This window comes from Episyrphus balteatus, chromosome 4 (genome assembly GCF_945859705.1).
Source record: "Episyrphus balteatus chromosome 4, idEpiBalt1.1, whole genome shotgun sequence".
NCBI classification, from domain to species: Eukaryota; Metazoa; Arthropoda; class Insecta; order Diptera; family Syrphidae; genus Episyrphus; species Episyrphus balteatus.
Genome location: NC_079137.1, coordinates 5,025,056 through 5,047,153, shown reverse-complemented (window position 1 = coordinate 5,047,153; position 22,098 = coordinate 5,025,056). Strand labels below are relative to the sequence as shown.

The 22,098-nt window shown below is 28.6% G+C and overlaps 1 protein-coding gene across 1 annotated transcript in view; it reads left to right on the top strand.

Moving 5' to 3' along the window:
• Positions 1–5,745: 5,745 nt before the first annotated feature.
• LOC129919500 (serine proteinase stubble-like) overlaps positions 5,746–22,098 on the top strand; it is a 33,264-nt gene continuing 16,911 nt past the window's right edge. The window contains exon 1 of the mRNA XM_056000395.1: positions 5,746–5,797. The gene's annotated coding sequence lies outside the window, so the exon portion shown is untranslated. The remainder of the gene's footprint in view (positions 5,798–22,098) is intronic.

The following is a 22,098-nucleotide window of genomic DNA, read 5'->3' as shown; positions in this document are numbered from 1 at the left end:
TAGCGTTTTCTAATATCACCGCTATTATATGAAAAAATATCATAAATTATATACATTTCAGTTTTGTGAAGATATACCTTTATGCTTTTTTAATTCGTTGCTGAAGTTTGACGGTTTATTTATAAAAAAATTGCATAAATAAAAGAAAATTCTTAGTTTCTGATTTTTTTCTCTAGAGGGCGCCATAATACAAACCAATATTATATCCTATAACAAACAGACAAAAAGGATGCTTTTAACGATATGTCTTTTATCAAAATATGTTAAGTCGTTCAAAAGTTATAAGAGAACAAACAAACAAAAAAAAAAAAACCGATTTAAAATTTAAATTATGTGTAAAAACTTGAATCTTTGTTTAACTTCGCATGCGAAAAAGTTTCAAATGTCTACCATGCCAGTTGCCACTGATAGGCACCACTGTAGGTATACTCAATCCACATCAATATAATAGATTTGCTCGCATTCTTTCACGCATGCACTTCTATTCTCTATATAAGCTTCTGCCTGATTAAACAGTAGCAATAAGCAATGAAGCTTGCCTCTGCTGGCTGCCAGCAAGCAAACACTATTCAAAGCCATTCACCTATAATTATATATCGACTTTTGTCTGCGGAATGTTGACTGCTGCTATACGAAAATGAATAGAATGGATTTGGCCTTCATTGACGACGACCGACGTCCGTTGTCGGTCGTCCTATAGCTATACTCCAAAGCAGCAGCAGCAGCATCATATCGATTAGAATTAAGGTCGCCCCTTTCAACTCAAGATTTTGATATAATAAATGGGGATCTGCAATTGTATATATGAGCATTTCAACAACGATTACAATTTCCGTTTGAATGAGTATATTTATTGTGTGCATAGAGAGTCTAATAAATTCTTTCATTTTGAAGCTAAATATTAGGTCAGCAGGGCGGTAGGTTTTTTGAAAATAAGAAAATATGGCTAGATCAAAATCTGATAGGAAAAAAAAGGTAATTCGGTTGCCCCCAAGAAGACCAAGAGGAGATCAAAAATCAACACTTTATCGGGAAAGAATCACAACACGCGATATGTTTTTCCAGTCTCTTCCTCTTTCTTGGTTAATTGATGTGAAAAATACCAACTTGAAATAAGAAGTTCGTGTTGATGTTATATACGGGTGAAGATGAGTGTCAAGATATATCTATCCACGGCAAATTGTCCACTTTTGTTGGATATCACGTAAAAGTTTTTTTTTGCTTTTTTGTCGTGGCATTTATAAAGTTGTTGTCTAAAATCTTTTGGCCCTAAATTTTAGTAAAAATACACACGACTTCATTGTAATTGTTTTTTTTTTCTGTTTTTGTTCCGACTTTGGTAAATATTTGGACACACTTTATGACCACCAGAAGAAGTTTATTCAAAATAATCACAAAGCGTTAACCCAGGTAATGAACTTGAAAACAACTTATAGAAGTGAGATGTCATGACCTTTTTTCCTAAAAGTTGAATTTAAAAAAGTAAAGTAATTTATAGTAACATAATAATGGCATAGACATGGTTCAGTGGACTTAAAAGGGTTACACATTCGAATATACATTTTTTTAAGACCCATTTAACACGTCTCTCGTGCTGTTTGGGGGGATATTTACTTTTAAAGGTGAGTGATTTATATCCTACCACACTACACCGTTTTTAATTGAATTTAAAGTAGATTCTAACTGTCATGTCATCTTGTTTTTTTTTTTTGTTACGGTTTTTTGTTATTATCTTTTTAAAAATAAAAGTTAAAAGCTTTTTTGAAGTGAATTGACGTCATCCATTTGGACAGTTAATGCTTCTAAACTCCTGACACGCTATTAAAATAAGCATTTTCTGCACAAAAAAAAAAAAAAACAAACATTTAAAAATCTGTTGAATTGTTCAGACTCTTTTATTTGACCTGTATTAATAGAAAATTAATCAAATTGAGCTTAAAAAAGGTTCATTTTTTGTCTATTACAATTTTTATATGTACATATATGTGAATTAGAAAAAAAACTAATAGAGTTTAATAAAAATATTTACTGCAAATAAAAAAAAAACAATGTTATTGCTAATAAAATAAAATGCACGATTGGGTCACACGAACTTGCTCTTAGAGTTAAAGTTGCTCCAATTTTTAAGACTTTTTATAGGAATTTGGAAAAAACAAAAAAAAAACCGTTTTTTAAAAAAATAAAATAAAATTTGAAATCAAATTGCCCTCCAAAACAAGTATGCAGTTTTGATTGATATGTTAAGATGCATTTTTAGAAAAAAAATTCAAAATCGTTAGAGCCGTTTATTAAAAAACTAATTTTTTATAAATAATTTTTTGGAAAAAATGTTTTAAAATAAAATTGGTATGCCATTTTGTAGAAATAACTAATAAACATCTAAAAACAAAATTTCAAAAAAAAATTCAATGTCCCGTTTTCGAAAATTTGATTTTTCAAAAAAAAAAATATTTTTTTTTTTAAATCCAAAAATTATTTTTTTCGAAATTTTATTTTTGGCTTATATTAAAATTGTATAAATGCTTCCTCACAAAAAGTTTCGTTAAAATCGAATAAGCAATTTCGGAGATAATCGGATTTGAAAAAAAAAAAAACGGTTCTATGACAGGTACCGTTAATAATGATTTTCCAAAAAAAACTTTTTCATTCAAAGATAGACCTTGTCATAAAATTTACATTTGCATTTTTTAAACAAAATCGTTGGAGCCGTTTTTGAGATATTTCAATTTTACTAAAATCGGTATATGACAAGTACCGTTATTTTTGGTCCAAAAAAATTAATTCCAAAAACGTCTCTGGAGAGTCGCCAAGTAACGCTACATACCAAGTTTGACATCAATCCAGACAGACAGACAGACAGACAGACAGACTTCCGGGACCCACTTTTTTGGCATTATCTACCATTGTAATGTCATGGAAAAATGTTATCTCAACTTTTTTTTTTGTACGAATGCATAACTTGATATATATAGTACCTATATCGCAAGTAAAAATGTCTACATTAAAAAAAATACAATAAATATTTTCTTTTTCATATTCTTCGAATTTCTTACAATTTTGACTATAATGTTATATATAATATTATAGTCAAAAATTGCTAACACACTCACCGAAATAATTTATTATAAAGGCAGTTGATTTTATTCGTTTTTCGATATGTATAAAGTATATTAATTTTTTACTTTTTGTACAAATAAGAAGACAAGTATAAATAAGAAGACCAGTATAAATACTTGTCTTCTTATTTGAGCAAAAAGTAAAAAATTAATATACTTTATACATATCTAAAAACGAATAAAATCAACTGCTTTTATAATTTTTTCGGTGGGTGTATTGTAAGAAATTCGATGAATATTAAAAATAAAATATTGAATGCACATGCACACACATTTCGTGTTGAATTTTGTTTTTAATGCAGAAAATTTTTTTTATTTGCACAACATTTTTTTAGTGCATATAAAGCCTTAAAAGACACATTCAACATTATTGGTTTTCTCAATACTTCCAGCTTGGAACCTGATTATCCAAAAATCCACAAAAAAAAACCGTTTTTTTTCAAGTTATTGCAAAAAATACATTTTTTTTTTAAACTCAGCTTCGAAATAATGTTATCGAATTAAAAAAAAATAAGAAAATTTAATCTGAATAAACAAGTAATCTGATGCATGTAAAACCGGAAAAATTTCCAAAAAAAATTTGTTTTCGGTATTCGATAGAATTGAGCCGAACACGTAGCTTGATAAAATTTTTCATTGTAAGCTCTCAACATTAAAAAAAGTTTGATCTTTAAAAACTCTCTTTCTAAAATTTCAGTGCAACCATTTTTAAAGGAAATACAGTCTCTTGAAAAACCTCAAAAAATTGTTTTTTTTTTGTATTCTCTAATTTTTTCAACTAGTTCTTCTTGATTTTCTTTAGAAAACCAAAAACTAACTGGGTTTAATTACTTACAAAAAAACCAATTTCTAAAATACTTTTTCATTTGTTTTTCTAACTACCCCTATAGTGGAGTAACTAAAGTAAATTATTAGGGAACCCGGCCGAACAGCTCTGATTTTGACGATTTTTTTTTCAAATGTAGGTAATTAAAAAGACTTTAAAGTCTATAGATTAAAAATTGCCGGTGTTGCCGTATTGTTTTTTTTAAATTAAAATTAAATTTTTTTTTAACAAAACCATTTTTTTTGCTTAAATTTCATAAAACAAATGATAGCAAAAGATTCTCTAGGTAATTTAAGGAAAATATATAAAAGGCAGTAAGGGACAATCTTCCATCGTTTAAGCGATAAATGCAATTTTCTTACATTCTGACTTCAAACACAAAAAAAAATATTTTTAAAACAACGGCAACACCTACAATATTTTAAAATACGTTTTTAAAAAGCCAGAAGCTCATTCTTATCTCATAAATTTAAATCCACTAAATTTAATCAAGACTTTTTGAAAAAATGGTCCTCAAACTCAGAATTAAAAAAAAAATGTTATTAGAAAAATTTAAAATGACTTTTTTCCAAACTTTTTCAAATAAAATATGAATTTATTTAAAAAAAATTTTTGGCCATAAATATTATCAGTTGAATTTCGAAGCAAAAAAGGTAAAATATATCACACTTTTGAAAAAAAAAAAATGAAAAATTACTTCAATTTCAATGGTTTTTTTTTATTAAAACTGAATTTTTGCATTGAAATAATTAATTTTCTCAAAGATTGTGGTAAATAGGAACTTTAATTTTTTGCTATTTAACTTTCAACAGTAAGGGTTATTAAATGAATAAAAAATAATTTTATGTTTAGATGTTGAACTTTAAAAAAAAAAATAAGTTACATTTTTTTTCAAAACTTTTATTAAAAAAAGTTCTTCGAAAATGAAATACTTTTTAATTTTTTTCATAAACCGTAATACATATTGACATTTCCTTTTATAATTTGAAATCATAATAAATGCGGCCAAAACAATTTGAAAATAAATGCATTTTATATTACGACCAAGTTTAAAAAACGACATGTTAAAATTTTTTCAATAATTTTTTTTTTTCAAAAATCTGAGTTCAATTACCATTCTTTCAAAAGCCGTTCATTCAATTGACTTAGTTTTAATTTTACACATACGACTAAGCTTCTAGCTTTTAAAAAATGTATATTTGAATATTGTAGGTGTTGCCGTTGTGCTCAAATATTTTTTTTTGTGTTTGAAGTCAATTAATAAGAAAATTGCATCTATCTCTTGAACTATGGAAGATTGTCCCTCACTCCCATATATTTTTTTTTCTTGAATTTCTTAGACAATCTTTTGGCATTAATTAATTTATGAAATTTAAGAAAAATTTTTGAAAAAAATTTGTTTTTGTTCACAAAAATCTTCAATTAAATTTAAAAAATCAAAACGGCAACACCGGCAACTTTTAATCTATAGACTTTAAAGTATTTTTAATTACCGACGTTTGAAAAAAAAGATCATCAAAATCTAAGCTGTTCGGCGGGGTTCCCTAATATTGCCAATTTTTGAGCTTTAGTTACTCCACTACTAAATCCATTACATTTTTTTTATTATCCTCAAATTTTAAAATTATTATTAACCTTTTGATTTTATATAATGTATATTGTTAACACGATTTTTATTTTTTGTTTCAGGTATGTAAACATTGGTTTTAGAAGAGACACGTAAAACATTTGGCTAATGGTTGTTTAAATAATTAAAATAATTAGTTAATTATCAAAAAAAAAAACCTATTTAATGAGGAATTGACGTTACAATCTGCAATTCCTTCCTACGGCTTACGGTTTACAAATTATGCAGGTATTTAATTTTTCATTGAACATTTACAGTTGAATTATCAGATTTTTCAAAAAAAAAAAAACGGCAAACTCTGCACTTCTTTGTGCATCTAATTTAAGGTTTTTTAATTAGTTACCATCACTCTTAACCGTAAGATCTGTCTTAACAAACAATTTCAATCATCCAATTATCACTGCACACCCAAACTCGATTGAGATAAATGTGCCGCTAAAAGGAAATTCACACAAAATAAAAAAAAAAAACAAAAATAAAAAGAAATGCGTTTACAAAATCCAGGAAATAAATTCCACTTAACCCAAAAAGGTAGATACTTCGTATGTGCTTGTGCAGTGCAGGGTGTTTCTACAGTAGCCTGTATTACTAAAAAAAAAAAATGTTTATGACCAAAATTATGTACAATGCTTTAAATTACTGTACAAAAAAGGTTTTAGAAATAGTATTTTGATACTGAACTTGCAAAATTTTACTGAATTTTGAAATATTTGAGTTTTGAATAAGAGAAATATGGGGAAGAACACAAAACTCATTAATTTAGTTTTCTATAAAAAAATTAATTGGAGTTTTTTTTTTACTCTAAAAGGTCCGTTTTCAAATAATGTTAGGTATGTCTGACCCCCTTAAAATAAGAAAACTGAAATTAAAGGGTTCAAAATTTATGGAAAGATTTCACGCGGTGGCAACATTTTTTACTGTTAAATACATGACTTTTTACCAGTTTTAAATTTATTTGGCAGCTATCTTGACACGCACGCCCTTGTTATACATTTAAAAAAGGTAAAGATTTACTCTAACGAAGAAAAAAATAACAAAAATAATAAAAATTATTTAAATTATTTCTACCTACTGCTATTTTATTTATTACAATCGAAATCAGGGTTCGAAAGCTATAGCTAAATAAAAACATAAGTTTTACCAAAAAATTTCGTTTTGATCAGAAACGACATAAATCCAGCGACTTTAAAGGCTTAAAAACCCGCTTAGACCTAAAAAAAAGTTTATATCTTAAATGCATCTTAGGCTAGATTATAACTCAGCATACTCAAAATTTGAAGTGTTGTGATATTTTAAGTAAAAAACAGTTTTTTGTTGCTCCTGAAAAGTTTATGCTCATGGACTTATGTCGTTTCTGAAATAAACGATTCATTTGCCATGTACTTTCTTTATCAGAATCGTTATAGTCGTTTTTGAGAAAAAAAAACAGGCTTTCCAGCAGCTCGAGATTTTAAGAATTAACTAAGCTACTATTTTGTGTAACATTGTCTAAAACCTTGATTTTTGTTCAAGCAACAAGCAACTAATATTTTCTGTATAAAAAAGCAAAGGCGTTCCTAAAATTCCAGAAATAAGTTAGTTGTTTCAAATAACCTTATTTTTTTAATTACAAAACATTTGAAATTATGTGCCAAGTAAAACCATAAAAAAAACTGCAAGTTAAATTCATTGACTCGAAACACCCTGTACATTATTTACGCCATTGGATCAAGGTTAAAACAAAATGTGATGTGTTTTTCGTTTTCGGGATGTTCGTACGTCAGACAAATTTATTTGAGCCGTTGATTTTTCTGAAATCATTCAAAAAAAAAAAAAAAAAAAAATTGGGTGCAATGTCGTTCATTGCCTGTCATGTGGGGTTTTTCAGAAAAAAATATTCTTAAGAATTTAGGTATGTATATGGCCAAACTAAAGTTCCCAATTAACTGTCAAGTGATAAGTTGAAATTTTATTTTTTTTTTACTTTTCGTTTTTTTTTTTTTTTTTTTTTTGTTTTTTTTTTTTTATGAAATGATGACCATGATTGTGGTTTCGTGTTCTTAGTAAAAAGATTTTGCTTGCATTTAAATCTGACAAAAAGAAGTGTAAAAGGGAATCAAAAAGTGAAGGGCATATGCCAAAAAGGGCTCACCTTAATGCCGGAAGAAGTCATGCTTTAACCAGTTGAAGAATTTTTTTTTGTAAATGGGATTGTATAGGGAGTGAAAGACAACCTACTCGTTTATGAATGTGTTTTTGTTGTGCGTTTATTGAGGCCATCTGCCAATTAAGGAACAAAACGAGAAAAGGTTTTATATTTTTGCTTTGCTAATTTTCCAAAAAAAAAAAAAAAATTAAAGAATTTTGACTTGCATTTGAAGGCAATTAAAAATTGGTTGAAGTTTTTTTCTGGGCTTTGGATAATATTTATTTTTGAAGTAAAAAAATAATTCTGTTTTTTTTTCAGAACAAGTTTTGATTTTTAGTTTCCTACTCTCATATCTTGACTCAATGTCTACTTTATACTTCCAATTGCACCTAATCAAAAGCGAAAGTCAAACTTGTTGCAATTAAATAATAATTATTGTTTATGTAAAATTGTTTTGGCAGTTTAAATTAGTAATTGATTGACTAAAGTGCATGTGTGCAACTCTCGCCGTCATTTTCATCGAAAAACAACAACAACTCTAATGGAATGCATCGACAAAAAAAAAAAAATAACAAACAAGAGTGCCACCGATATGCAACACGAACGAAATCAAGCTGTCGCCGATTAATCGCTGTGTACAGAATTTCTTTTTTTTTTTAAATTTTTTTTTTTGTTAAAAAGCTCGTTGGTTCAGTATCGGTTATGCCATAGCGCATTCGCGCATGTGGTTATCGAACAGATTAATCTAACGAAGAACGATCGTATGGCATGAGATTGTTTGTGTGTGTTTGTGGTGCAACTTGCTTATAAGTTGCTGCAACTGCTCCACATCAGAGTCCAATTATCAACAGGTGATGAATGATAACGTGTGATAGGGAAAGTGTGTATAAGTTGTTATGTTTTTGCTCCAGTCTTGTTAACATATTTAACAACTTTTTTGTTTTTTTTGAGGTGGTTATTGGATTGAAGAATTTATACAGTTGAAATTAATTGCGCTTTATGACTTATTTTTTTTGAAACTCTTTATCTTATGTACTCTATGTTATGTTTTGTATCCAAACAGCTTAAAAAAAACTAAAATTGGTTAGGATTTGACGAAGAAAGAATTCTTCTAATAATCAAAAAAAAAATTTGCCCCTTAATCCAGATATTGAAAAAAAAAACGAAAATATGCAGTTTTACTATGTTCTATTAACCCTCTTAAACTTATTAGGTCCCAAGAAAAGTATATTTTTTTTTTTTTGTTACACAGTGTAATGTTACGCATACGCCACAGTGACCCAAGTCGATGAATTGTTTAAAAACGATTTCTCAACACTTAAATGAAATATTAAATTGACGTCATTTGTGCAGTTACTATTGGCAAACAAATAACAAGAATAATTTTGAAAATTGAGCACAATTAATAGCCTTCAGAATATAACAAAACGTTTTAAATTGCTTGACGATTAAAAAAAAAAAAGTATTGTTTAACTTCTTCAGTTTGAAAATATATGTAATGTGATAGTCACACAGGCCGGTCAATTTTTAATTTTCTAGTATTTTCTTCTAGATCTTGTGCCTGTCGTAAGACGGCTTCTGATTTATTTTTATTTCCTGTACAATATAGAATTTTTAAAAATCGTTTTATTTTTTCATTCAAAATAAAAAAAAAATGGTATGCTAACCATACAAATAAATTGCACTACTGGCTCGCAAGTTCCAGCTCTTATGTATGTTTAAAGTTTTTTTTTTTTGGAATATTTGGACTTTTTAAAAATTGATAAACAAATTTTTAAGAAATAAAAAAATAATAACAACATAAAAAATAATGTTAAAATTGGTTTAAAATTACAAAAACATTTAATTATTTTCACTTTTAAATGAAGTATCTATGCCATTGAATTTCTCGTATAATAAAGATTTTTTAGGAATTTTTTTTAATAACCGTTAAAGCTGTTTATTTAAAAAATAGTTAATTTTTTTGTATAAAAACAGATTGCTATGCCATTTAATATTAAAAAAAAAAAAACACTAAAATTTACGGGAATTCGTATGAATTTTCTATAAATTTAAGTGTTATTACTCTTGCTCTGTACGGCAAGTATCGGTTTCGTGTCAAATAAAATGCACGACTGGGTCGCACGAACTTGTTCTTAGAGTTAAAGTTGCTTCAATTTTTAAGACTTTTTATATAGAAATTTGGAAAAAAAAAAAATAAAATTCGCTTTAAAAAAAAAATAAAAACAAGTATGCAGTTTTGATTGATATATTAACATGCATTTTTAGAAAAAAAAAAATTTTTAAATCGTTAGAGCCGTTTTTAAAAAAACTAATTTTTTATAAATAATTTTTTGGAAAAAAAGTTTTAAAATAAAATTGGTATGCCATTTTGTAGAAATCACTAATCAACATCTAAAAACAAAATTTCAAAAAAATTCAATGTCCGGTTTTCGAAAATTTGATTTTTCAAAAAAAAATTTAAAATATAAATAAAAAAATTTAAAAATCCAAAAATTATTTTTTTGGAAATTTTATTTTTGGTTTATATTTAAATTCTATAAATGCTTCTTCACAGTTTCGTTGAAATCGAATAAGCAGTTTCAGAGATAATCGGATTTGAAAAAAAAAACCGTTCTATGGCAGGTACGGTTAATAATGATTTTCAAACAAAAATTTTTTCATTGAAAGATAGACCTTAGCTTAAAACTAACATTTGAATTTTTTAAACAAAATCCTTGTAGCTGTTTTCGAGATATTTCAATTTTACTTAAATCGGTAGGTATATGACAAGTACCGTTATTTTTGGTCCAAAAAAATTATTCCAAAAACTCCTCTGGAGAGTCGCCAAATAACGCTACATACCAAGTTTGACATTAATCGGTCCATCCGTTTAGGCTGTAGCTCCTTATACAGACAGACAGACAGACGGACTTCCGGGACCCACTTTTTTGGCATTGTCTACCATCGTAATGTCATGGAAAAATGTTATCTCAACTTTTTTTTTTTTTGTACGAATGCATAACTTGATATGTAGTACCTATATCGCAAGTTCAAAACTAACATTACAATGATGAAGAAGTCTAAAAAAGTGGTTTTGGTACAGACATTTTTTTTAGTAATATCCAAGGTTGTTTTTTTGTATATCTAACTTAGAACTTGTACTTCCCATCAAAATTTTTCGAGTTATTGCATTTTTCTCGAAAACGGTTTTATCGATTTTTATAAATAAAAATTTCTATTCTAACAAAACTTAGTTTTTCTTGGCGTTGTTGTTTTTTCGAAAACCGATATTTTAGTTATTTTCGTTTATTTCGTTGATGTCTTGAACGATTTTACATCATCTTTACAGACATTTATTTCTCATCATTCTAAATGATTTTGAATTGGGCAAAATAAAAAAAAAATATTATTTTTTTTTTTCTGATATCTAACCAAAACGACGTGCGATCCAGTCGTGCATTTAATTTTTTATTTGCGCTTCAATTTTCATGTGTGTTGGGTATTTTTTCACGCCAGAAAAAGTTAAAACATCAAGACCGCTTTGATTGAATATTTTTGTTTTTTGCTGTTAAGAATTTGATAGATGAAAAATTATAACCTGGTCAGATACTATTAGAAAACATATGTAAGTCCATTATCATAAGTAAAAAAATCGGTTACTTTTTTCATTTGACGTTTTAAACAATAATAATACTGTAGAAAGACAGAAAAAAAAACGTTCCATCTGCACCAGTGACTGACATTTTTAAGTGTTTGTAGTTACGAGTATCCAGATTGAAGGATCGTTTAAATCATTGCACAACTACAACTTCCTATAAAATGTCATTACAGAATACAGCATTTCAATTGAAATTATCTTCAAAAAAAAAAAAAGAAACGAAACGAAACGAAAAAAGTAAACTTCAGCTCAAAGTAAAATTACTCTCTGTCATCATGACATTCCCAATTCAATTCACTGGCAAAGTTGTCATCCATTAACCACAAACAAGGCAGTGCACAGCGCACAGTGCAGTTGTCATCATGCACCTCCACATACTTTTTTTTTGTGTGTGTGGTTAGTTCAGTCTTTTCTTGAGCAATCTCCCATCACAGAATTGCTTTGCAATCGGTGGTGCTTTTAACTTTTTTTTTGTTTTTTTTTGTCAAGTTGCAACATCCCTTGCCATATAACTCGTTGTCGGTCGTCGCACAAATTGCATACCAACGTCGCAGCACCGTTGCATCGTTGATAATTGTACCTACTTTCAACAACTTGTTCGAAACGTAATTAAGGGCACCATCCACGGCGCGGCGGTGGTAGACGGCGGCGGCGCGGCGATTGCGAACGGCGACGGCAAAGACTTGCAAAAAAAAAAACACACAAACTTGTTGTCATTTCAAACAATTCCGGTATTTTTTTGTCTTTTTTTTTTTAGTTCAATCATCAACAACCCCTTTGTCGTCTTCTTCTTCTTCCTTTCGAGCGGTTCGTTGGCGATGCATAGAAAAATTGACAATTTCGTTGGGAATTTTTTTTCCACTTTCTACGCTTCGAAGGCATCGTGTAACGCGTACAAAAGCACATTGCTGCAGCCTTTGGAACGGAATTTCCTGATTCCATAAGAGATTGAAGCCGAGGATTGCGCATGCGTGATGACAGTGTAATGTCCTATGATTTGATTAGTGGAATTAACTGTCAATCACTTAATTGAAGTTGAATAGTTCCTATATAAGAAAAAGTAATACTTGTAAAAGCCATAAAAGGCGGTTAGGGCTCTTAAGATACCTCACAGAAAAATGTAACTAATTGAAATGTGGAGGTACACACAACTTCAAGAATAAAGATTTGTTTAATGGGTATATACAATTAAAGAAGAAAAACCAGTCCAAAATCCTCCTACTGGTACACAAAATAATCCACCATCATCCCACATCCGGTTGATCCAAATACGCATTCCCAAAGCGCTCCTTTACATCTGAATAATATTTCTGATTTCAAGTCAATTCCCAGTATCTAAATCGAGTCCTCTACGATTGATAAAGCCTGAATTATACTTCACAAACTCTTAAACCTGATGCATATACCTACTAGTTCAAAAAGGTAATAAAAGTTGCCATATTAATGGATTCATTTAGACACAAAAATAAAAAATCTTGTAATCTTGAATTTGCTCTAGAAAAAAGACTATAAATCGATGGTTAGAGAAACTACTCCTTCTTTTTTGTTTTGCCTACAACACCTGTTGTCAGGGCTGGATTGATCTCAGATGGTAGAAGAAAAATGAGGAACCTTAAAACCGGGCGGTGCGGTGCTTCATCCCCACACGGAGAAAAAGACCAGAGAATTTCTGCATGTTTTTCTACCAAGATGACCTCCGTCTTAAATAAAGCGAAAATCTACTTAAATTAACATGAAAATCCTGTTATTATCACCCTAAATTATGTGGATTTCAGCTTAATTTAAAACGAAAATCATCACAAAAATTGTGTTTTTGAAAGTTCAAAATTTGATATCTCAAAAACTTTGCACGTTAAAGCCATTCTAATACTAGATTCAAATAAAAAAGAACAAAGACCATTAGAAAAGAATATTTTGGTTTCTATGGAAAAATATTTTTCGCCATTCCCCAATATTTTCTGTCATTTACAGAAAAATTGATCTTAAAAAGCGTTTTTTTTTTCAATTTTTCTCAATATTTTCTAAAACAAGAGCAAAGTTTTTCTACAAAATCTTAAATAAAATATTTTAATCTAACAAACTTCCAAACTTTTCAAAAATCAAAAATTTTTTTTATTGAAAAAATCAAATTAAATTCGTCAAAAATCCAAAAATTATTATTTTACTTAAAAAAAAACTTTAAAATAGGTAAAAAACATAACAAAGTAATTTTAAAACAAGTTTTGTTAAAATCCAACCATTTTTGTAAAAGAAAAATAAAAAAAAAAACCAAAAAATTCTATTTTTACATTTTTCTCAATATTTTCCAGGTTTGAACAAAAGTTGTCGACATTTTTTATTATATATCGCACATGTAGTACAAAAGTGTCACAACTCAAAAAACACATTTTTTTAGTTTTTGACAAAAAAAAAATATTTGAAATTTTCCCGGACAAATCTATCTAGTTGCCATTGATATAATTTGAATAGTTTTTATTCCAGAAGGTAAAATGTCGTTTTAGATGTTTCATTTGAAATAAAAAGTCCTTTGACAAAAATGACATATTTTTAGTTGTGACGTGATTCTTGTTGGAAAAAGTTGTTTCATAATAAGTATTAAAAGTGTCTTAATTTGAATTGTGTCATTTTAGTTGTACCATTTTCAAGAAAATCGAGTGTTGCATTTTGAATTGAAACACTTTTGCTGAATTTTCTGGGGCAAAGCATTTTTTTCATTTTTAATTGTGACATTTTAGTTGATTGAGGTTACCGTATCCCCTTTGTATTATTTTAAGTTACAACACTTTAGATAAATGAAAAGTTGTAATTTAGAGTTAATACAGTTTTGTTGTTGATTTAAAAATATTGCTTTTTAATCAATTAAATCCCAAATGCTTCCAATTTTTTATCAAACCTTAAGCTAGCTAGGGCAGATATTTTACAAACACTTCAACTCAAAACAAATCCTATTTTCATACATTTTTTGATGTTTTTCGAGTTATGACACTTTAGACGAAAACATGCTGACTTCAAAAAAGTCTGAAATTTTTTAGCAATTCGCCTAAAAATCCAAAATTAAAATTTTTCCTTCGTTGTGTTCTAAACAATATTTTGACATGAGTAAGGTGAATAAAATATTTCAACGGCTTATAGGTTATTAAGCTAGTCTCAAAAAAAATGTTGGTTTCCTAACGTGAGTATCTCAAATCCCTGTTGTGATTCATCTCACCGAAATCTCTTATATAATGTGATTTTGTGCTTCGGTCTTATAGTTTTACTAAACCTATGTTTTTTTTACGACGGTGTTTATAATGAGATCCATGAGTACCTCAAGATAAACGGTGCTACCAAAGAGAATTTCTGAATAATTTCATATTCCAAATAAAGTTAAAGTTTTCAGTTTAAGATAAGGAAAGGCTCCAAAAGAGGTGTGATGAATAAACGACATTGTATTGAAATAATATTCAATAATTTTTTCTTAACAAAATATGAAAGCGGTGAAAAAACTTGATAATTATTTAGAATCAAGTACAACATAACTGTCACAACTCAAAAAAAAATTGTCTAAAGTGGCTAAACTCAAAATAATACATTATTTTTTGTGTACAAAGATCACCAAAATTGTCACAACTCTAAAAACGTGAATTTCCAAGGTTTAAGATAATTCAAATGATGCTGGTTGTCTGAATTTGGTTAAAAGTATATTTCCTCTTCTAAAAATTAACTAATTAATAAATATACTCATTCTATTCTCGGTAAGTTTATCGCCTCTATTAAACAATGAAGATTTTTGAGTTGTGACACTTTTGTACTACATGTGCGATATATTTTATTTAATAGACTTCAAGAAACAGTAAAATCAAAAGAAATGTAATTTTCACAATTTGTTGTTAAACTAATTTGACTGGCTTAATCAAGTAAATGAATGGGTCGCTGTGGCGTATACGTAACATATTTATCTAAAGAATGATCGGTCATTCGATACCTAGAGCTCGAAAATAACGATTCGCTTTAATTTTCATTCGTTTTCTCACTAAGAGATATCACATTTGGCTTTAACATTTTGGTATTGGTAAAAAATGTATTGGTACAAGATGGTTTCTTTTTTATGACTTGTTCTGATTGGGAGCGGGTCAAAATTCTGGCTTCAAAATTCTGGTTTTCAAAATTCTGCTTTTTTCAAGAAAATTCTGTTTTTCAAAATTCTGCTTTTATTATATTCTGTCTTTCAAAATTCTGCTTTTTAAAATTCTGCTTTTAAAAATTCTGCCAGCATTTTTTTTAAGAAAAAAATTCTGCTAATTCTGTTTTTTTTTTTTCAAAGCATACGCGTTTACTTAACAAAAATACACCTCATTAATGCATATTAAGTTTGGTACTTTCCTTACTGCCTAGAAGACTGACTTTTTTATAACTCACATCTACAATATACCGTTGAAAACTAATTAGAAACGATGAAGAATATTCCTTTGCTTATTCAGTTTTTGAATATTAATTTTTATTTGATCAGTTAAAAAATTTTCAATTATCATTTTTCGAAGATATTTATCATTAAAGACCTTTTCTCAATATTTTTAAATTTATTGATTTATCAAAAAATAAATTAATACCTATAACAAAACATAGTACCTACCTACTCGTAAGTAAGTTATCTGAAAAAAGCAGCAAATTTTGCGCGTGCTTTTTAACATTTTCCAAACCCTTTTTTAATTTTTTTTTCAGAATTTTGTAAAACAGAATTATGAAAAGCAGAATTTTGAAAAGCAGAATTTTGAAAAACAGAATTTTGAAAAGCAAAATTTTGAATGCAGAATTTTGACCCCAACCCGTTCTGATTTATTTTCAAAAATATCACACTTGTTTTCAACTTTCCTATGAAAATTAAACAAAACGAACCGTTTACGTAAATTTTCACTGAAATATTATATGATCTCCAAAAATATACCAAACTACTGGGAAGTCATAAAAAACCACTACAATTTTTAAGACTTTTCATATAGAAATTTGCCAAATTCATATGAAAAAACAAATTAAAAAACACTCAAAATTCGTTTTTCAAACTAAAATAACAACATGTACAGTCAAATTGAACTCCAAAATAAGTATGCAGTTCAATTTTTGCAATTTTATAAAAAATATTTTTAAAATCATTAGAGCAGTTTTTTAAAAAATTAAATTTTTATAAATAATATTTTGAAAAAAAAAAAAATGTTTAAATAAAATTGGTATGTCATTTTGTAGCTATTATTTATCAACACCTAAAACCAAAGTTCCAGAAAAAATCAATGTCACGTTTTCGAAAGTTTGATTTTTCAAAAAAAAAAACTTTTTTTTTTAATCCAAAAATCAAATTTCGTTGAAATTCAATTTTAGTTTCCTCAGTCAGTGAATGGGTCACTGTGGTGTATGCGTAACATTTTGTTCTTAAAGTTAGGTTAGTATATAGTTCTTCTAAAAAAAAACAATGCATATCTTATGCGAGAGATTTTTTTTTTAATTTTTTCCGTAAAAAAAATTTAACTCACCACAGCTGTAAACTAAAATCGAAAAAAAAAAATATATTCACCACGATTTTTTTTCCTCGCAAAACAATGTGCATCCTATTGTTTTTGCGGGAAAAAAAAAACTTACAATTGTCATCTGTTCACCACAGACATTTAAAAAAAAAAAAAAAAAATAACTTCATCACTTATTTTTTTTTTTTTATTGAATCCAATTTCTTTTAGACATTATTAACATATTAACGATTTGTTATATTAACATATAACAAATCGTTATGTTAATAGACAAAAACCACTAAGGTTATTATTTTGAGAGAAATTTTTCATTGGGCGTCAAGAAAAATAATCTTTTCATCGAAAGAATAAAATAGCTGGTGATTCTCAAAACTGAGCACATTATTTACCCAATCGACTTATTCCTCTCCAATCCATCCCTGTCTAATGCTTCTGGAATTCAACAAATCAACTTATATATGTAGGTAAGCTAGCTTCTTCAATGCAAATTATACCAAGTCTCCATTAATAAGCAATCACCTTTTGGCTGACTTTAACTGCATTAGCATTTATGAAATTTCCACAGACATCATGCCATCGATATAAGAAAAAAAAACAAAAACCTGGTCAAGATCAGTCCGGTCCCTATATTCCAGCTCTATAAATAAAGAAAAAGCCTCCACGCATCGTAGCATCATAATAAACACGTTATAGAATTAACCATCCAGCAGCAGCAGAAAACTTCAAGACTATATATTCTCCTGGTGCTCAGTCATTTCATTAAATTTAAATCTGGTTCTTATAAATATTACAAAAAACAACAACAACAACAAAAAACAACAACATTATCATGAATGAGTTTATTTATGAAGTGACTCCACATTCAAGTCTCACAGCATGATGATGAACGAACGCTCGCGCGCATCATCAGTAAAAAAAACAACAGAGGGGGGAGGCAGTGCAGTCATTAAAATTTACTTAGCGAGTGCCCAATCATTTTGGAGAGTTCCATCTTCTGCATAAACACAACAAGCACGAACTGATAGAACTCGACGTACTAACTAACCAAACCAAATCAACTTTGGACCGGTCTTTCTGGCGCTAATGGTTCTCACATCATTTTCGCCAGGATTGCGTGACAATCTTCATTTGCGGAGACCACAAAAAGATTGAATCGATCTACCAAACGAATATGTTGTATATTCTTTGGCATGCAGCGCTGTGATAATGAATGTACCAGATAAAGGGAACACGATATTTATATTATACGTTTTGTTTTGACAGCTGGCTACGTTATAAAAACGTAAAAGGTTTTTCAAATTGACAGTTGTTTGTAGAAATATTTTAGATTTTTTATTGAAATTTGGAAAAAGTCTCCACTGTCAAAAAAAAAGCTAAAAAATAGAACAAAACGTTGTTTGTAGAAATATTTTAGATTTTTTATTGAAATTTGGAAAAAGTCTCCACTGTCAAAAAAAAAGCTAAAAAATAGAAAATTGTCGGTCTACTTATTCAACTTGACGAAACTATCAATATAATTGAATAAGTACAATCTCAAGACAATAAACAAAACAACTACCAAAAAAGCCTTGAGGGTTTCATTTCCATTCAATAGTTCTTATATACACGTGTCTTACAACTTTTTTCTATAAAAGACAAGATTCTTTTAATAGCAATTGAAGCTTTCATCGGATTTGTTAACACTTGGCTAAGCACTGAATCGACACACGAACATTAAAAAAGATTGTTTTGACGACTCATTCAGTTAAAAATGGTTAAAATACCTTTAGGCTATATCATCGGAAACACTCCTGGAAGCCATAAATTAACTACAAAAGAGAAAAAATAGAATTAAATTTACACAACAATGAAGTGAGATGCTTCTGTGGAGCTTCGGGTTTTCTATTACAAATTGTTTATATTTTTAGCTGAGATCAAAATCATAATTAAACTTATGAACTCAGTTGGACTAATTTCTTTTTGCCGCTCCAGGGTGGGTTATCCCAGGCGTGGAAAGTTTAAAATTTAATTTATGGTTTCGGGATAATTGGTCAGTGGTTTGAAGATGATGCCCCTATTAATAGCTTATTTATAATTTTGGGACGTAATTTGGCGGTAATTTTGCAGGGAAAAAGGAAAGAAGTATCGGAAGCAGATAAAGTTCATATCAAAGTCTCGAAATAAGTTTTTTTTTGTTTTTTTGTTTTTTTTTTGAATTTTCGAACAAAAAAGCAGAAAAAAATGCATTTTCCAAAATTTCCTCCAAATCAATCGAGTGATACATCAAAAAAAAGATCTCTTTAAGCTTTATTATTAACTGAAAACTAAAAATTTCTTGGAAGTTTGATTCCTGAGATATTTTCAACCAAACATATTTTTTTCTTTCTTTTCCGAAGACGATATCTTTTGACCAAAATCTCGAAACAAGTTTTAGTTTACAGATATGAGTTCACAGGGAAAAGGCCTATGCATTTTGGTAAAAAATTACAAATTTATTTTTTTCAGATTTTTTAGAAAAAAATCAAGGTTGCCAAAAAAAAAATTCCATTTTCAAAAATGTCTTCCAATTCCATCGAGTGAGGTATCAAAAGAAAGGTCTCTTCATGCTCTTTTCACAAGTGAATTCCAAAAGTTTCTTTGAGATCGGGTTGCTGAGGTATTTGCATCTAAATATATATTTTTCTGATTTTCGGAAGCAAATTTGATCGGATTCTTTGCTTTGAACAATCTTTTTTTTGCAGTTAAACTTGGCCTAATTGATTTTCTGATTCTGATCTTCGGAAGCAATCTTTTTTTTGCAGTTAAACTTGGCCTAATTGATTCCTTGTGCATTAGGGTGGGTCAAAAAAATCGAAATTCTTTTTTTTTTGTATTATACTAATATCTTCTAAACTGTTATAGCAATCAATTTGATTCTAAGGAATTTTTTGTAGAACGTTTAAGCCCCTACAAGAATATATCTTGCTAATTTGAAAATAATGAAGTTTCAGTGAATTGGAAATTTTTTAAAAATATAAAATGTTTTTATATTTTTTTTTAACTTTGACCTCGAATATCTTTAGAATGGTTAGATTAATGAAAAAAGTTAATAAGACCATTTTTGTGGAGCAATCAATTTCCAACAAGAATATGTTTTGCGCGTTTGATTATTATAATTTTTCAATTTGTTACAAAATTAAGAACAAAAAACGAATTTTTAAAAATTTTCTCGATTTTTGGACCTCAAATATCTATTTAACGGTTAGATAAACGAAAAAAGTGTCCAAGGCCTTTTTTGTAGAGCGTTCAATTTCCTACAAGAATATGAAAAGAAATTTGGTAAAAAGTCAATTAATAAAAAAATTATTTTTGTTTAGTAGAAGCTGTAAAAATGGAAAATTGCAAAGCGGAGGACCTTCCCATTAATATAAAGAGCTCATATTTGGTGTGTATATTCTAGAGGTGTCTAGCAATCGATTTTTCGGAGTACCAAATCAAAAAAAAGAATTTCGATTTTTTTTGACCCACCCTATTGTGCATGTAATAAAATTCATAACAGACTTAAAGTCTATAAAAATGTTCGTCTAATACAGTCCTTCATTTTATAACAATGACTTTTCGATCCCAAATTTCTTCTAGTATTAGTAGTGACTTCAAATATTTGCCGATAGATTATTTTATTCCGCGTTTTCATTATTTAAATTTGTTAATCAATTAATTGGATAAACTACGATCGCATTGACATTTTCACATCGTCCTAAATAATTGTATGCCATCGGTTAACAATTTTCCAATCTGTCATGATTGACTCTATTTTTCATCTTTGCTTTCCATCGTTCTACTTGCATATGGCGCAAGCAAAGCACCCAAGAGGAATATACATTTACTTGCCTCATCCATTGAAATCTGAAAGAAAATTGAATCAGATGACCAAAGTGTGACTATGACCTAGAGAGTGGACCTTTCGTGAAATATATGCCACCTTTTCAGTGTGATAAAGAAATAAAAAAAAAAAAATTAGGAAAGAAAACCATCATCATCATCGTCACGACAATGAACTGAATTTTGTTTAAATCGAAGATTTTTTTTATTGTGATTTTTTTCCTTCAAGGAACAATGTTAAAAGACTTTCAAGTAAAATAACACAGAATATAATTCAGTAGTTAAAGCATTTTTAATACTTGTTGTTTTCAGAAAAACGATGTTTTCGTACTATTAAATACAGATATTCGCAAATAAGCTGCACTACACGAATGTAAAATAAATTAATTTAAAACCCGTTTAAAGTTATCATCAATTCTTCGAATATTTGCACTCTGTGAATCATTTTAAATATAATCTTTTTGTTTTAAGTGTTTAAAGGAAAATTATACATTTTGGTCCTTCGAGCCGGATTTCTCTTACATAACAATGTTGAAAATAGCATAGATCTTGTATGTTTGGGAGAAGTTACCTATTTCTTGCAGAAATATTCATGAATATGATCATCCAGACACAAATTACGTGCTTTATTTACACGGAGAAAAAATACCACCTAAAAACAATCTGATTCAGTATTAAATTAAGCGGATTTCTGCATATTTTTTTGGCAAAGAGATTTCGGCTTAAATTAAGTTGACAAATCTTCTTAATTTCTTGAATGTGCAAATTTAAAGTAAATCCACTTAATTTAAGCGGAAATCATCTTATTTTTATGTGTGAAACGTTTCAATAAAAAAAAATTTAAACCCATTGTGGATCGATTTTACAACTGTTGAGACACTCTACCATCAATCTATGTATCTAAAGCTGAATTCTGACGATAATTTTTTTAATTTTAGTAGATTTGATAAAAATTCACATTAAAATGAAAAAGTTCACCTTAAATTTAAGAGAATTCATGTGGACACCACTTACTTTAAATGGAAATCCTAAATTTAATAGAAATTAAGCGAATTCCACTTATTTTAAGCGGAAATCCTAAATTTAACAGATTTTAAGCGGATTCCACTTATTTTAAGCGGATACCCTAAATTAAACAGAATTTAAGCGGATTCCACTTATTTTAAGTGGAAATCCTAAATTTAACAGAATTTCAGTGAATTCCACTTATTTTAAGCCGAATTTTTACTGTTGCAAGGTGGTGGGATATCAAGTGGACATCATATTATTGTAATTGAATGATCCTATTCATACCATCGCTGCTATTCGCTCCCAAGTGTTACCTGGGTGAAGTTATTGCAATGTGTTGAATCAACCAACCATTGAATATTTTTCTGCCCAAACCGAATTCCATTAACACTTTCAGCCATTAAATGGTTATTTTTTT